The sequence below is a fragment of the Panthera uncia genome, assembly GCF_023721935.1.
Source record: "Panthera uncia isolate 11264 chromosome D3 unlocalized genomic scaffold, Puncia_PCG_1.0 HiC_scaffold_8, whole genome shotgun sequence".
Lineage (NCBI taxonomy): Eukaryota > Metazoa > Chordata > Mammalia > Carnivora > Felidae > Panthera > Panthera uncia.
The window spans coordinates 2,845,813-2,858,270 of record NW_026057586.1 but is presented as its reverse complement, the minus strand read 5'-3'; the positions used below and the strand labels follow the sequence as shown (position 1 = coordinate 2,858,270).

The following is a 12,458-nucleotide window of genomic DNA, read 5'->3' as shown; positions in this document are numbered from 1 at the left end:
CAATTACCAGATACTCAAACAAGCCTGCAAAAATTCTCACCCAAGGGCGTACAGGATGATGTCCATAAACTGTAACACCGATGAAAAAAATCTATGCAATTCTAAGTTTACGCTGGTGGTAATACAAAAAAAATTTTTTTTTTAATTTCTAGAAAAGCAGAAAACTACCTAGGATATACTTTTTGGTAAGTAACGAACAAGTATTCAGTCCTCTCTTCTTCAGAAAAGGAAAACCAATTCTAAATGTGGGTCTTAACTTACCGATTCTTAAGCAAAAACAAGGTCAGCCCTGTTTCTCACCTGGAGAATGCAAAGGAGGTAGGCAGGCTTTCTACACAGCTCGTGCACCAAGAAGCAAAATTCCCTGGGTCCCGGCCCAGCTCCCAATTTTACCAAGGCAGAGCCCACGCACGCATCGGGAGCGGGCCAGCCACCAACCAGCCAGCGCAGTGGGCTGCTGTGTGTGGCCTCACGTCTGAACCGCCATCGGAGACTCGCCGGATTGGGCCTGCCCCTGCGCCCAACTTCCTCGCCCGTGGTCACCGTGTTGTCCACACGCGGCAAGGATACGCTGAAAGAAAGGTGCCCACGGCTCCCTACCCTGTTCCAGCTGACGGCTCCCCTTCTGGACATCTGCGGTCCTCTGCCCCATCCCTCAGAGCACCCACCACGCAGATGCCCACTGGCCGCCGACACTCTTGCACTCCACCGTCTGCGGGAGATTAGGACAGGACAGCCCACGAGAACCTGGCGGTCTATCACAACCATCACCTGTCTTCTCTGATCCCTTCCCCTGACAGTTTGGTGGCTTTTTTTTTTTTTTTCTTTTTCTTTCAGGTCTTTCTACCCATGCTGGTCGTTTGCTCTCTGTGGTTACTGTCTTGTAAAACGGGATGTTAGTATCGGTGCCACCGCCGGGTTTCCCAAGAAAATCGACATCCCGGCGCCGTGCTGAGCTGGAAATCTGTGCAAACAGCTGCTGGGCCTTTGGCGATCTGGGCTTCCCTCCTTGCCTGAGCCCTGCGATGCTACAGGGACCTTGGCGTGGGACGACCCGTCCGGTTCCCACACGAACACGATATTCCCATGGAGAGATGCAAACGTGGGGTCAACATTTTTTTCTTCTCTCTGGAGCTAGAGCTGGGCATCAGAAGGTGACAGGGAAACGGGGCAGCATACCACAGCAAGTGCAGTCCTCAACACGCAGCACTGCCAGATGGGCTCTCGCCAAGCTCGTCTGGGAAGGGGGCTCTCGCCTCCCCTTGCCGTGTGCATCTAGCAGGTATTGGGAACCGGGAACCCGGGAACCCAGGAACCCCCTGGAGCTCTGCTCTATCGCTGTGGCCTTGGCCGCATCACTAAGTCCTTCTGCCTTTCAGTTCCTGGAAAATGTCGAGGTTCACCCAAAGCCACGTCTAGGTTTCTCGGGGGCTGTTAATACATCTGCAACTCTCGCTACGAGCCTTCTACAACAAGTCCACCCAGAAATTACGTGAACTTACGAAGAAAGGTAAAGAGTTAGGAAAGTGCCCATTTTCCTGCATGGTCATTCTACAGAATCGATGGCCCACACTCTGCAGTAAGGAGCCACATTTCGCCGTGCCCCAGCCACGAAGGGGCAGGTTAGTAAACTGCCATCCTGAGAGCGTCTGAAAGGTGCCTCTGGGGCCCGGCAGACCTAACGCACTTTCCAGTCTGGTCTAGCATCTCCATGGACAGTTGGAAAGCCTACGTCAACGGCTGCCGGTTTGTAGCCAAACAACAAACGCGGCCTGTAAATCCGCTCCCACGGGCACGTAAAATCCCAGATTCTAACAGCACCAACTCCCTTCTTTAACCGATTCCTGCCGATGCTTACAAATGCATAGCTATTAGAAAAATTAACCTTCCTTTCCAAAGTTCAGAATCTAAGCAGCCCGTAATCTCTCATCAATCTGCAGCACAACTGAGGGGCCAATCTTCCTGTAAAACCATTAACAGATTCTGCTTTTCTGTCACCAGGGTAATTTACTGAGGCCAATTTTAATCCTACCACTAAACCACTAATCCCATGACTCTACAGAATTGTCCCCAAGTTTACGTTGCTATGGCAAGTACTTTTACGCCAGGAATTCACTTATTTAGTACCGGTCATGTTTTTTAAGTTGGCTTTAGGAACAAGACCTTCCCCCCCACCCCCCCACCCCCCGCCTCTCACTTTTAAAAAGTAAAAAGCCATTTTTGAAATCGGGAGGCCACTTGAACACCTGGGCCGTGCTGCACTCGTCACAGTAACACGAATGTAAATTACGCCCAGCGTTACTCAAAGGGACAAATTATCGTCATTATGCTAATGGTCACGCTAAAGACATGAAAAGCTCTGGCGTGATGAATCTAAATCTGGTGGGAACATGATTATCAGTGTGAATGATGATATTTTCTCAAACTTGCATAAAAATGTTCTCTCCGTGTCACTGATAACGTCAATATAAATTATGCAGCACTGACTGCGGCGCTCGTTCACGTCGCGGAAATGCCAGGAGGCGACACCCAAGCCCACCTTTCTGTCCGCAAACGCCCCGCTCTGACGGCACACACACGAAGGAGGGTAAATGTGTTTACTTCTTCCCTGAAAACAGGAAGAAGGGTATGATTAAGGCTAATAAGCCAGAGTCAACGAGAGAGGCACCTGGAGACACAGGTCTGGTGGCCACGCCAGAGCCGTACAAGGTGTTCAACATGGAGGCTTGAGCTTCGGGGGTGCGCCCGACTCCAGAGATGTCGCATCACAACCCGCTCTGGTGCGTGAAAAACCTAAGACTACCCAAAAAGCCAGAAGCAGTGTGTGGAAACAAAACAAATCACGAAGCGAAAGCATCACCAGGCTGCCTCCAGAAAATTCCAGAGCAGCGCCACAAAAGTTTAAACTATGAAAACAGGATCGTCCATCTGTTCACTGATGCCACCATCCATTAGGAAAAAAAAAAAATAGCCAAGTCTCTAAGGGGAAAAAAAGAAACACGTATTTCTTTAGGTCTCGCTTAAATCACTGGAATAATCAGGAACGAAAGAGCGAGCGTCCCTCTCACCACATCAACCCTCAGCCTATCTGCAACCGATACAAGTTTTAACTACTCCCAAGGGGCTCTGTATTTCCCTGAATTAACACAGCCAACATTTAATATCAAACTATTTCCTACAAAAATTATTGCAGGAAAGAAACAAGTGACACTTGCTTTCCTCCCCTTAAACATCAGTCGAACAAGAAGCTAATAAAGCCACGAGCTGCCAGTCCACACCGTTTTCGATGCATCCTTCCCTGTACTAAATTTCAAAGAACATTCTCGAATGCCGAAATAAATCAATGCCTAACACAGTGCCAAGTCAGCTCAGGCAATACAGGTTAAATAGTGCCATATGGCAAAGACCGACACATGTTGCCCTTTTCTGGAAAACAAAGGGAAAAATTCCTAAACAAATATCCTTTACTTTACCACGGGGAGAGATAAAGACAGGGTTTTCCAAGTGTTTCTAAATAATGTTGAAAATTCTATTTTAATTCTTAGCCATTTGGGGAAAAAAAAAACTATAGAGTTTTAACACAGAACCCCAATTTTTAAGAGTCTCTCTTTAACTATGTCCTGAAAGCTAACACCACATGTTAGCTTCCACTCACCATCCCTTAAATGAGCAAGAAAATAACAGGACAGCTGTATCCAAAGGCCGAGCTGACATCAGCAATTCCCCGGGGCGCCAGATCTGCAAGAGACCAGACTACCTGCTTTTCAAGGAATAACACACCAGATGAATTTTGTCTTGAAAACAAAATACATTAATACCTCAACCTGCGTTCAGCACTCCACTCAGAAACTGTCCGAACTTCACAACCACATAGAATCCCTATCCCTGAAATTTCGAGAACAAAACAACTTGATTAAATTCCTGACCAAATACACACACACACACACACACACACACACACACACACACACAGACACAGAAAGAAAATCTACCAGAATGAACTCCTATTTGAAATAAACAGTGACATGTATCTAAACCCAATGTCGTTTCTAAATGATTTATTTTTTCTAGTCTCCTGTGTGGTGGTTTGTTCATTACTTTATATATATTTACATGGTGACATTCTCAAAATAGTCGCATTTCTAATTACTCCTGCTTTGTAATTTTCACTACCGCTGGAAATGAAGAATAAATGCCAGATCTTTTTGGAAAACTACTTTTAAGGAAGGCTGAGAGCCACAAAATTACACTTCTTTACAATTCGAATGGACGCTGCTGGAAAACATCTCATTCTGGACATAAATATGACAGCCAGCTCTAGCTTTGGAAAGAAAAGCTTCAGCTGTTCCAATCCCGTGTAGCAAGATGCAAGGGCATTAGTTGCAACTGCTAATTTTTACCAGTCCATCTAAGATATCCTTAACATACCTTAGTGGGCAGTATAAATTTCAAACACAAGCAACGCCCATGGCTATTAAAGTCATAACCCCTAAAACAGTCCTCTTTCGAAGAAAATTAATTTTAAAATAAACATGCATTTTAAAGACCTGGAGGAGACATTTTAAATTCATAGTGGAAATTTTTCTTTATTCTTCCCGTAAGGTTAATTTTATTAATAAATTCCTCACAAATAAACATTTGATGTGCTTCCTTCCTTAAAATGGGTTTCACCAATTTCCTGAAATTCACCAATATTCCTGAAAACTGTAAGACAGTCACGGCCAGAGTCCAAGGATAGAAAGGATGCCCCTCCCCCCATGACTCAGGCTCTCTACTCTGGTAAGAAAGGTTGGGGAGTTCTCAACCCACTCGGGGGCAGAGGTCGCCCCTCCATCAACGAGAAATGTCCTACCTCTCCCACCCCAAACTCACATGTTTCTGGTACTGGTGAGAACCAAGGCGAAGGCTTGAATCTGAAAACTGCTGTCACTCTCCCGGAGACACATTCAGACCCTTAACAGGCTGCTGCCAACACACCGTTGGCCGTTGGCCAACGGCCGGACAGCCCCGGAGGGAGGACAGGACAGGAGGGAGAAGAGGGTCACGGTCACACCAGTTAGTTAGCTCATGCCTCCAGTTAGCACCAAGCCAAACACACATCAAGAGTCGGATAATTGCGGCTACCCTAATTCCTGGGCAAACTGAGTGGCAGCCCATAGATACCTATCTGCAGTCTACATTTACACCTGCCTTCCAGAAGCTCCATCCTGCTACCCATCTCCATAACATACTGGGAGACGTAGTCCAACCAGCACCTCATCAGACCTCAGAGCCGCCCACCTCCTGACTCTCCAAGTCACCTGAAAAATGCAAACCCAAAGACGTGTAGTTTCCTATCAACAGAGTAACAGTCTGGGAGCCCAAGACAGTAACCCAGTTACTCGTCACGTGTAGACATTACTAATTCTGGAAACAAGGGTCAAAGGTGCCAAGTGGTAAGCAATCCACAGAAGGTCTAAGTACTGGGTGCTAGTTCAGCAGTGGGTTCAAGTACAAGGCAGGAGTGTGAGTGACGGACAGCACACCCTCAGCTCTGCACGTGTGGTGCCAGGCCCCCAGCTTTCTCTGGGCTACAGTCGGTACGATGCGAGCTAATTCCACTTTTCCCACAGCCCCTGGAACTTTTGAGGGGGAGGGGGAAGGGCAGCCGAGAGATGCATTTCTGAAAAAACTGCTTGATTATGACAGAACAGAACGGCTCTATCCAAGCACTAAAATGTATAAACATTTACAGCAAGTAAGATGTCTGCTTTTGAAGAAGGAATGTTACTTCTACGTTCAAATATTTATAATGCAGATATGTAATCAAATAAATGTAACTTTCTTTTGCTTCCCTCCATTATTTCTTACTTCTGCTTTAATCTGTGCCCTTGAGAAAGTTCGGATGTCTCCAGCTAAATATGGTCTTCAGACACCGACGAAAAACTCTTGTTTCTTATACCTTTAATCCTGATGCTTTATTCAGGTAGCGATCTAGTTACAGACAAAATACCACTTTTAATTATATAGTTAACACTTGCCCTGTTCTCCAAGGTTGAAAATGGAACAAAACCCAAAATAGTGTAACGTCTCAAGCATTTAAAACAAGCACGGTGTCAGAGGAAAGTGCACGCATTTGGACAAGCTCCTTCCCGGTGAAAGTAACCAGCTCGTACTCTAGTTTCCTATCCCTACCACATTAAGGTATAATGCACTTGAAACTCTACACACAACCTTCAGTCAGACTTACAGCCACTCCCACAAAGAGCCTGTTTAAAAGATTCCTTCTGGCAGATTACAAGACCCATACGTATCCTGGAAAATGAATGCATAAAAATCCACAACAACCCATTAAACTGAGCGCTGGTGTTTCAAGAACAATCCAGGACTAAATTCTACTTAACTTCCTAGGTCACATTAGCCCTTTTCCCTATTTGGTAAGACTGAAAATCATCTGTTATAGTATACCGCGTTCTGAAGCAGTCTCTAACGAAGTCTCTTTGCTTTCTCACATAACTGTGGCTCAACAACTTTCACATCAAACGCTCCACCTATGAACACTCAGACATTACCCACACAGGAGCAAGGAAGGTAAAGGAAGGTAAAGTTCAATTTATGGTAATGGAAACAACACGCTTTTTAGCATGGACCAGCTTTCAAAAACAAACCTCTCTCATTCTCTTCCCTCCATGATGGCCTCTGGGACAGACATCATCTTACAAAGTTAGACACGTAGGACGTCAAAGTCCCAGGAAGACTTCAATCTCTACATTAGCCAGTCAACTTTAAAGGTTGTTTACAAATAACGGTGGGATTAACACCAATGATGTAAAGTATACTCCTCAGCGACTAATATCAGTTACACAACCCATAGTTACATGTTCTTGATCTGGTGCGTTTTGGAGCACACCAAGCCAGTTCGGAAGATGATTCTTAACAAAAGCTTTCAGAAATAAAAATAAGCAACACCTCTCTCTCTCTCTCTCTCTCTCTCTCTCTCTCTCTCTCTCCACTGCCGAACCCTGTACCTAACCAACGGGCTGCTTTGTTTCATTTGAGAGGGGCAGTGCCACTGCTCTGGGTTAGTTTTATTACACATCCCTTGGGATTTTGTTTTTTTTTTTTTTTTAAGAATGTTAATGCCTCTGAGTGTTTCAGCATATTCAAATTAGCTAATTCAAGAAAACAAAGTCCTACCAAAGAACTAAGAAAAATACTAGGCTGATATGCTTGCATCTCGGCACATGAAAATTCTAATGCCATCAGAATTAATTCTAACTCCTCCAGGCTTGCTCAGGGCCCCTTCTTGCAGGGCCTGTCCAAGAAGGCGCGGGGGCCTAGTGAAACTAAAGATGTCCTCCTCCGGTAACCCGCTGCCAGCCCCAGGCTCCAGGCCAGCTCGCTCAAACTCGCTCCCCAATTTTACCAGGAGAAGGAAGCTCGGAATCATGCAGAGCAGAGGCATGTGGTATATTTAATTCTAGCGGGTCTGTGTAAACATAAATAGCACAGCTATTTTGACGCCACAATCAAAGAATGTAAGAGAAAATGAAGGAGGCACAAACAAATGATAAAGTGAGCTTTTTTACGCGGCAGCAGAAAGTTTCCTATCAAATAGCATGCATGCCTGGTTCCTTAAAGTAGCTCTTACATTCCTCAACCAAAATACTCCAATCATATTAATAGGGCGGCTTAAAAAATAATCTGGAGAGGATCCTGCTGGGGGAAGATCCAGCCTCGCTTCCACTGGGGTCAGTACTTTAACGGCATTTTATTACACAGCCACAGGATGGAGGGCCACCAGTTTTTAAATCATCTTTAACCAGGATTGCAGACTTAATGGCAGGTTCACGAGGGAAATGCCTCCCCCCCCACCTCGCATGTTTAATTAAGACCACCGTCCAAAGTTCCTTTTGTGACTTGCAGTAGGGTCCCGAAGCCCCTGCCCTTTGTTACGCAGAGGACCCCGCCGGCAGGCCGGCCCCACGCCCTCGGGCACATCTGGGCTTCCAGGAACAGGCCCCCGCGTCTACCCGGGCTGCTCGCCGCCCGGCCGGGAAGAGGCCACGCAGGCAGGGCGCCACACCCACGCGCGGCAGCCCTTCGCGGGGACGGCGGCCGGTGCCCCCGCGCCGCCCACCCGCAGCCGCGCGCGGAGCCCCGGCCTGGACCGAATCAGGTGTGAATACTTATGTAATCGTCCTCGGGGGCCACGCCTTTCCCACCGCCCCACCTCCGCCTGAACAAAGTGAAGTTTAAAATAGAAACCAATTACCTGGCCTCGGCCTCAGCCTCGTTTCGGCGCCCGGAGCGCGGCCCGCGCCGCCGCGCAGACCCCCGCCCCCCGCCCGCGCGGAGCCCCCCCGGACCCCGCCAGCCCCCCCCCCCCCCCGCCCACTCCCGGCCCCGGCCCCACGCAGACCTCGGCCCCTGCAAGGGCCCCCCCCACCCCAGCCCCGCGGAGACCCCCCCCCGACCCCAGCCAGACCTCACTACCCGCCCCACCCGCGGAGACCCCGACCTTCTGGCCCAGCAGAGACCCCCCCCCACCCCGTCCCGGTTCCCCCCACTCCCCGCCCGGCTGCCCCACCTCCTTGGCCCCCTCACCCCCAGCCCGCTCCCTCCCCAGCTCGTCCCTCTCCGGCCCGCACGGACCCCCGCCTTTGTTACGGTGCGAAGTTGGGCCGTGGGTCCCCGTCTCTTTCACTTCTTGGGTTACAGTGCAGGCGAGTGACGTCCGCTCCACATGACGGGGGCGGGGGGCGGGCGCCGGGGGGCGGGGGCGCGGGCCGGGCCCTCCCCCACCTCGCTGCCCTGTCCGCCCCGCCCACAGCCCGCCCCCTGGCAGCCCAGCAACAAGCGGCCACCGCCCCCGCCCCCGGGGCGGGCAGGTAAATCCCCCCGCCCCCGCCCCGCCCCCGCCCCGCCTCCCCCAGCGGCGCCCCGGGCCCAAGGCCGCACGCCGGGATACAGAAATAGGAACGATTTAACCCGGAGACACGTCCCCCCTGCTGCCCACTTCTCAATCCGCGAGTTCACAGGAGGAGGTGGGGGGGGGGGGGGCGCTGAATCGGATCGAACTCAGGTTTTGGGGGCCGAAAATGGCCGGAGCAGGAAGCGCGGGGCCGGGCGCTACCTTGTAACTGAGTTGGGTTCTTGCAGGGGTACGACGAAGGCGGCCTGGGGTCGCCCACGGACCCCTGGGGTAACCTCGGTGCGGCCCGGCAGCCGGGCACCCCGTACTCGGACGAGGGCGGGGCGTGGAGTCCCTCCCAGGGGGCCTCCCTGAAGGGGTCTCCGGGGAAGGAGGGGTCACACGTGGGTCCTTAACCCGTCCGATGCAGCGGCATCATCCACCCCGGAATGAAGCGGCACAGCATCTGCGACACGGATGGAGAGATGCTACAGGACCAGGTCTGGTCCGTACACTTCCACACATCACTACCAGTATTCCGGGGGAAGTTGGTGCCGGATTAAGCTGGTTCGAAACGTGGGGCGGCCCGTGACGCACTGCGCCCGTGAATATGCCCATTGTACGGTGGAGACCCGGCAGGCGCTCCGCGCTCACAAGTCGGGTGGGCAGCAGAACTTTTCACTGATCGTGAGTGGGTCACATTCTAGAATTTGCCATGGACTAAGTATGAACTTCCAGGGAGACAATAAAATACGAAGTTGTAAGGTACACGCCGTCCTTCACTTTTCTACGCAATTCACACCAATTTCCATAATCCCACTTTTCTGTACGTTCTGCGCCAGGCGAGTGGGCTCCGGACCCCGGGCGCGCGAGGGCGCGCCCGTCGCGTGGGAACGAGACGGAAGGAACCGTACATTTCGAGTCCCCGGTTGCTGAGAAGCATAATCCTATCACTCCTCTTCCCCATTTGCAGGTTTCGACTTGAATCCGAAAGCGCCTCTTACCGCCCATTCTTTGCAGGAGGGCAGAGGGGGCAGGGTCTCCTTTTGGACTGCTGCGCGCCCATCTAGCTGTCCAGACTCAGATGCAAGCGTGTCCACGTCTACAGCACAGAGCTGTGCACATCAGGAGCCTGCGGATGCGCGGGGCTGGTCGCACTTAACAGTGTGCATACACATGGGCGCATGCACGCGCGCGCGCGCGCGCGCGCGCACACACACACACACTCACACCCCAAATTACCTCCGGGATGGAGAAACCCGCTCCGGATTGGCCGGCAGAGCCGTCACTCACACCCAGGGGGCAGGGAGACTTTGCAAGGCTGTTTCCTTTTTTTTTTTTTTTTTTTTTTTTTCCTTCCCTCCCTACCGTTTCATTTAATGGTAAAACAACAGCAGAGCCCTGAAAGTTAGCCATCTGCGCGGAGAGTTTGCTTTCTTTAACGACGGGGGCGTCAGACAATATCCATTTAAATATATTTTGTACTTCCACAATGGATGAAAAGGGAAATTAGCAGTCCGGGATGGGGGCGGAGAGGGAGCGAGGAGTAAGGAGGAGGGGGTCATCCGGGGGGTGGACGCAGAGTGAAGAGTTGTTCTCAACGCCCAAAAGAGATTTTGACCTCTACTGATCTCGAAATTAAAAAATGTTTTTCATAGATCAGATTATAACAAATGCCGGCCCTCATTGATGCACTCATTATTTTAATTTTATTATTTAAGCATGCGCCAGCAATCGTGTTTCCTTAAGAAAGAACTGACCTATTTTTGGCTGGAGATAAACGATCATGTTAACAGATGTTAATCTTGTAATCTGTTTTTCCTGTAAGCACTTTACATACCCGGGTTTCAGACCTTAAAAATAACATCTTTTCCAAAAAGACCTGACGTCACAATTCACTCCCTGAAAAATCACCCCCCCTCCAGTTTTTTTCCTCTGCAATGATTTCAAAGACATTAAATCTTTTTCACTTTATAAATGCTGATTTGTTCTGCCTCAACTCCCACAGGCTTCTATTTGCATTTCAAATTCCACAGGTTACACCGGTCGCCTTTTCAAAAAATGTAAACCAACAATGAAGCAGCAAATGGCTTTTTGTGCATCTGGATTAAATAAGGCACAGAATGAATATATTTAAAAAGAGGGCTGAGCAAGTTGATCTTTGCACACCCGGAGACCAAGTAATTCTTTATCAGTAAGCCAGCAGCCTGAGTAAAATGCAGACACACACCCCAGAAGCTCCCGGTCTGATCCCGGTCTGCTGCGGAGAGCTTATTAACGCGGATAATAAATGGAGCTGACTTACAGACCCACATTCTCGGCTAAAAGGCTGGGTCTCTCCGGTCCCTAATTGCAGGGCTCCACCGGCTTCCCTGCCTACCACCGCTGATCGTCGCCGCACACCAGCCTCCTCCATAAACCGCTGTTTTAAATACCCAACTCGGCTGGCTTTTAACAAACTTATTCATACAAAGTTTCTTTAAAACTTGACGAGGCGGTTTATTCTAAATACTGATCCTAACTATTCACTGTGTTAGTTCTCCCTGGAAATGGCAGACGAGGCGCTTTTCCAACCATCGCACCCCCCCCCAACACACACGCCCCACAGCATTCTTCTTTTCTCGTATATACCCGGGTATATATCGCGATCAATACTTCCCCCACCCCCACTCCGACCCCCGCCAGGCCGGGTGCGACTCCGAGGAGTCCCTGCCATCCCGACCCCACTCCCTACCCCTCATGGTCATTGAGAGAACCATCGCCCCCCACCCCCACCCTAACTTCCCTTCCAGGCGCCCTTACTTCTTTAATGTTAGGGTCACTTATACGCTCCCAGCTAATGGGCATGCAGCCAGGGGAGGGGGAGGCAACCCCCCCCCCGAACACACACACACACACACACACGCAAACACACGCAAACACACACGCAAACACGTACCCGAGGCAGCAGCCCTCGGTGCCTACAGGCATCGATCCCATCAGCCAAACCCTTAATAATTGAAGCGGCTCCTCGGGCCCCGCAGCCCCATCACCCACCTTCATTAGCCAGAGCGTTTTACTTTAAAGTAAGGCAATTTGCTCTTTGTCTCCTAATGGATGGAGAGCGCATCCGAGCTCCCCTCCTCCCGCGTCGCCTTTGACGAAGTGTACAAAGCCAGAGCCTCTTCCGCGCTCCCACCCGGCCCCCACCCCGCCCCTCCACTGCGGTAAAAACCACCTCCCAGCGCTCGCCTCGCCGCCCGAAGTTGCATCTTCCCACTCCTGGAATTGCGGAGCGGAGCAACTACCCACAGGGCAGCCGAGCCGCCCTCCCCGCGCCCGGGAGCCCCTTCCCCGCCCCCCACCCCCGCGGCGCACACCGGGGTCCCCGGCGCGGCCGGGCCCGGGGCCCCGCGCCCCCGCCCCTCGCGGGCCCCGCGGCGCCCCCACCCCCACCCCCACCCCGGCCCCTACCTTGGCGGGAGGCGGCGGGCCCGGGGAGGAGGACGCGCACGCCCCGCGCCTCTGAAGGTGAAGCCGAGCGCCCGAGGCGCGGAGCCGAGCGCTGCACTAGACCGACCGCGCC

The 12,458-nt window shown here is 51.1% G+C and overlaps 1 protein-coding gene across 1 annotated transcript in view; it reads right to left on the bottom strand.

Annotated features, from left to right (window-relative positions):
• ZNF516 (zinc finger protein 516) overlaps window positions 1-12,452 on the bottom strand; it is a 123,948-nt gene extending 111,496 nt beyond the window's left edge. Inside the window, 1 exon segment of the mRNA XM_049619438.1 lies at window positions 12,347-12,452. The gene's annotated coding sequence lies outside the window, so the exon portion shown is untranslated.
• Between the last annotated feature and the right edge of the window lie 6 nt (window positions 12,453-12,458).